Source organism: Notolepis coatsorum, assembly GCF_963971535.1.
Source record: "Notolepis coatsorum genome assembly, chromosome: 7".
NCBI classification, from domain to species: domain Eukaryota; kingdom Metazoa; phylum Chordata; class Actinopteri; order Aulopiformes; family Paralepididae; genus Notolepis; species Notolepis coatsorum.
The window spans coordinates 171,439,216-171,445,215 of record NC_140171.1 but is presented as its reverse complement, the minus strand read 5'-3'; positions in this window follow the sequence as shown (position 1 = coordinate 171,445,215).

Sequence of the window (6,000 nt, the reverse complement as noted above, 5' to 3'; positions counted from 1 at the left end):
AGTCAAATAAATCACCTAGTGTCAACAATGTGTCAACCATACCATAATACATAATCTTCTCCATCACCAATATCACTAATTCAACTATCAACACTTCTCTTTCCAAACAGGTGAGCATAACCTTACTATTATTATTATACTATTATTAAAATAAACACCAACCACAATGTGTCCACCATACAAACCTTCTCCTTCAACACAATCAACCATTCAACAATGTTCTATGAGTCTCACAGGTGGTTTCTTAGGTCTAGAAGACCTTCTCAATGTCTCAGCCATTGTGGTAGGTGAAGGAGGCGCAGTGTGTTGCATGTCTGCTGCATTACCACCGTGTTGTGATAGTTCAGATTCAGTGTCCCCGCTTGGTTTCTCTGTGTCCTCCTGAGTCTTCAACAGACTCCTCCTATTTCTCCTGAACACTTGTCCATTCTCAGTCTCTACAGCGAATGACCTGGGACCTACTTCCCTGAGGACTGTTGCTTTCCTGGTCCAGAAATCAGGACCCTCGATCCTCACAACATCGTTTTTCTGCAGGGGCTCCAGTCCCCTTGTTGTTTTGTCATAGTTCAGTTTCTGTCTGTGCTTGAGTCTCATCCTCTTGTCGGACAGTTCTTTGGTGTCCCTGCCCATGTCCTTTTCATCTGGAATGTGTGGAAGCGTGGTGCGCAGCTTGCGATGCATGAGGAGCTCAGCAGGGGACGCTCCACACTCCAGAGGTGTTGCCCTGTAGCTTAGCAAAGCCAAGCATGGGTCAGTGTTACTGTCTCTTGCCTTTTTAAGCAGCCTCTTAACAATCTGGACCACCTTTTCAGCCTGTCCATTAGCCTGTGGATACAAGGGGCTAGAGGTAATGTGTTTAAACCCATACCGCTCTGCAAAGTCTCTGAACTCCCCACAGTCATATTGTGGACCATTGTCACTGACTACACATTGTGGGATTCCATGCCTGGCGAAAAACCCTTTCATGTGTGTGATGACAGACTGTGCTGACGTGCTGGAAAGCTGAGCTACTTCTGGGTAATTCGAAAAATAATCAATCACCAGAATAAAGTCCTTGCCTTGTAGATGAAACAAATCAGTGCCCACCTTTTGCCATGGTGCAGTGGGAAGGTCTGCTACCAGCATTGGCTCTTTGGTTTGTTTGTAGTGATGTTTGAGACATGTTTCACACTTCTGTATCATTTCCTCAATGTCTCTATTGATGCCTGGCCAATACACTGCTTCTCTTGCCCTCCTTTTGCATTTCTCCATGCCTAGATGTCCCTCATGAATACGACAAAGCATGTCTTGGCGCATGGACTGAGGAATGACGATTCTATTTTGTCTCAGTACCAGTCCATCAGCTACACACAGATCTGCACGCACTGGATAGAACTGTGGACAGACTCCCTTTGACCAACCATTTTGGATAAGGTGGACCACTTTCTGCAGCAGCGGGTCCTTTGCAGTCTCCTCCACAATGTGCTGTAACATGACATCCGAGGCGGGGAGCAATGCAGTCACCATGTTGACGTGTATTTCAACCTCAGCGGTTATAGCGCTGACTGGTGTATCACCACTTGGAGCCGGTGCCCTTGACAATGCATCCGCTAGCACAATGTATTTCCCTGGCGTGTAAATAAGATCAAAATCATAGCGCTGTAACGCCAACATCATGCGCTGAATTCTGGGGGACATATCATTGAGTTTTTTTTTCTGATCGATATGAGTGGTTTGTGGTCAGTCTCTACTGTAAAGGTTGGCAATCCATACACATAAGTGTGAAACTTCCCACACCCAAACACTAAGCCTAAAGTCTCTTTCTCAATTTGTGCATAGCATTGCTCCGTCTCTGTCATTGACCTTGACGCATATGCTACAGGTTGCCATTTGCCTCCGTTCAATTGCAGCAGCACAGCTCCCAAGCCGTCTTTTGAGGCATCGGTGGAGAGCTTGGTTGATTTTGCAGGATCAAAGAATGTGAGGAATGGCTCAGTAGTCATAGTCTCCTTCATCCTTCCCCATTCTTTGTCATGCCGAGCAGTCCACTCAAACACTGTGTTGTGCTGCAACAACTCTCTGAGGCATGCTGTCTTGGAGGTAAGATTAGGAATGAACTTACCCAAAAAGTTGATCATTCCCATGGCTCGCAAGACACCTTTTTTGTCCGTGGGAGGTGGCATGTCCAGTATGGCCTGCACTTTTGACTGGTCAGGCCCCACCCCCTCTCCTGAGAGTTTGTCTCCCAAGAAGGTAATCTCTGTAACACCAAAAAGACATTTCTTTCTGTTTAATTTTAGTCCATTCTTTCTTACTCTTTGTAAGAGACTCTTGAGTCTTTCATCATGTTGACGGCGCGTACTTCCCCAGACCACCAAATCATCGATGTATACTCTGGTGCCCTCCAGACCCTCTATTATTGACTCCATCGCCCTATGGAAGATCTCAGGGGCCGATTTGATGCCAAACGGGAGCCTTAAGAAACAGTAACGCCCAAATGGTGTATTGAAGGTGGTGTACTTGCTGCTTTCTGGGTCCAGCTTCAGCTGCCAAAATCCATGTGAAGCATCTAGTTTGCTAAAGTACTGTGCACCTGTCATCTCGCTCTGTATTTCTTCTCGTTTGGGGATCTGATAATGTTCTCTCTTAATATTCTCATTCAGATCTTTGGGATCAAGGCAGACTCGTAAGTCCTTTGTGATTTTTTTTTAACACATGTTATGGAATTCACCCAGTCTGTGAGCTCCTCCACTCGCTCAATCACACCCATTTGTGTCATTCTGTCCAGCTCTTTTCTCAAGCCAACTCTGAGAGCTGCTGGCACTCTTCGTGGGGCATGCACTACATGCTTAGCATCATCTTTGAGCGTAATTTTGTAAGTGAAAGGTAATGTTCCATGACCTTTGAAGACAGACTGATATTTATTGACTATGTCTGTACTTCCCTCACACTGTAGTTCTGTTATTTTATCACTATTTATCCGATAGATCCTCTTCACTAGTCCTAGGTCCTCAGACGCTTTGCCTCCTAGGAGAGAATCATGACCATCAGGCACAATGGTAAACAAAAGGTTGTGCTGCTTGTCTTTCGCTGTGACCTTAAGTCTACATCCACCCTTTGTTGTTATTGCCTGCCCATTGTAAGCTGTCAGTTTTGTGACTTTTTCTGTGATTTTTCTAGGCTTCTCACTAAGTGCTTTGAGATCACTTTCATTTATTAAGTTAGCTTCAGCCCCTGTTTCAATTTTAAAAGTCACGATTGTCCCATTGACCATCAGTGGCGCAATTCATCTGTCATCACCTACAGCGTTTACAGTATGGGCTGTATCCCGCAAATCTGAGGGCTGTGTGCTGTCAGCATCTGCCTCACATGAAACCATACCAATAAATAATGTATCATCACTGTCAGTGTCATCCGTTTCTTGCACTGTTCTCACACCACGTCCTTTTTTCTTGGATAGACACATTCTTGCATAATGGTTTTGTCCCTTACATTTGGCACACATCTTCCCATAAGCAGGACATTGTCTTGGTTTGTGTTTTTCACCACACCTTTTACAATTGAACATCTCCCGGTCAGTGTCTCTAATGTTAGTTTTTTCATCTTTGTCTCTATATTTGTTCCATCGCCCTTCTCTCGCGGACAGGGCGTTCACTGCCTCGCTCTCCTGGCACTCTGCTCCGTGCGCATGCTCACTGAACGTAATTGAATGTTGACGCGCTAGCTCACTGGCTTGACATATCCGTATAGCCCACTCCAACGTGAGGTCCATTTCCCTCAACAATTTCTCCCTGATCTTCTTCTCATTAGTCCCCAACACTATCTGATCCCTTACCATAGAGTCTCTGAGAGCACCAAAATTGCAGGACTTTGCCTTTATCTTGAGATCGGTGAGAAAGTTATCAAAGGACTCACCCGGGTTCTGAAAACGGCAACGAAAGATGTACCTCTCATACGTTTCATTTTTCCTTGACAAGCAGTGCTCGTCAAACTTTTGTATGACTTCGTCAAACTTGTCAACATCCTCGGGCTCAGCAGCAACACAAAGGTGTTGAAGACCTCTATTGCCTCCGTGCCGGCGATGGTGAGTAGCATGGCTATTTTCCTCGCATCCAAAATTGCTGTTTGAACGCTCTCCAATTCGCATCCACATTTCCCGTCAGTTTCAATGTGCCGGGTGGTTTAAATGATGATGATGATTCCATCTTCTTGTTTTTACTCCTGGTACCATGTAAAGATTGTAGTCTACTATAAATAAGACACTTGGTTAGTTCTTTATGCTTGCTTCAGCCAGCTGTTTATTGTCTGAAGGTTGTACACAGGTGTCCTAATTATATAGCCCTACCAGTAACCATAGTTACAGGTTGCATGATGTTATACTGCCACTTAGTGGTAGCAGCTATGATAGCACCTATCATTACATCAACTATTCACTTTTAGTAGGCATTGTCTAACGGTATTTAGCCGGCTAGCTACTGATAGCTCCGGATATCAACAAATGCCCCAGGAAGTCTAGTAGTCCATGTTGATATCTCCGTTAGCTTGCGTTAGCTGACGTTAGTTCACAGTTCAAAACGAAATGTCCGATTGAACTAAATAGTTGTCTTAACGTCATCTAGCCGGCTAGCAGTAGCTACAGATAGCTCCTGATATCAATGTCTTATAACATTGATTGAATGCGTATTCGAGCTGAGGGCTTGCTGAATGTGACAGTAGTAACGTTATACCAATAGGGTCCAGCTGCAGCGCCGGATAATCCTTTTTGGAGCTGGAGGCTACTAGAGTACACAGACAGTGGCGCTGTTTGCAGATAGCGAGCATTTTGACTTGTTGCGTGGTGGCGATGTCTCGCAGATAATACAAGTACAAGTCTAATTATATAATATATATATTTTATATAAAAAAAAATATTATATAAAATAATTTTTAATTTCTTTTTAATCAAAAACGATCGGTATCGGATCGGTATCGGCCGATATGGCTCACGACGATCGGTGATCGGTATCGGTGGCAAAAAACGTGATCGGGGCATCCCTAGTTTGAACGATCGCCTCGTCTTTGCATGATTTATTTCAAGCATCTGTATGAACACTGAAGATGGATTTACCCTTTAGAGCCTTACCTCCTCCTGCATTCACAGTTCCGTTAAGTCCTGGTGTTTTAATGCAGTCCACCAAGTAGACGGATAGTTCCTTTGTATTTTATTTTTTTTATTATTTTTTAAACAAACATATAAACAAACATGACAACACACGATAAGATATACAAGCATTAATTGTCAGGGCACATCCAATGAGATCACATTTTAGTTAGTTGTCTTAAGATATACCCCTAATACCTGTTATCTAAAAAAACCTACACACATATGCTCAGCTCGAACCCCCCCCTCCCGGACCCCACCTTGAGAAGTACCTCCACTATCCCTCGCACCTAACCAGACACTACCATTATAAGCTAGCTTTTATTCTCTCCACCACTTCTAACCACATTGACATTTTGGATTCATTGAGACCCAGAATTCTTGCTGTAGATATTTCATGGTAAATTACATTGAGATATGTAAGAAACCAAACTTTACGGCACATTTTTCCCGGTTGAAACCAGCGTGATGCGATCAGCTTTTTGGCTACTGTGATACCCGATAAAACCAATCTCTTTAGCTGTGGATTCACTGCAAACTCAAAAACATCATTCAATAATAATACCGAGGGGTGTACAGGTATATTCTAAGATACGAGTTTTGATAATTGTTGGGTCACATCTTTCCAGAATGCCTTAACTGGTGAGCAGTCCCAATACATGTGCATAAATGTCCCTTCGTCCCCATTTGCACATTGGGTGCATTTGGAATCTTGTTTAAGCCCCATTCGGCACAGTCTTATAGGAGTCAAGTATGTCCTGTGAATATAGTTAAGATTGATTTGTTGATGATCCGGGTTCCTTGATGTAAGTCGGACATTTGCCCAGGCTCCTTGCCAATCAAAGTCATTTTCCAGGTCTGGTATATCCCTCCTCCAGACA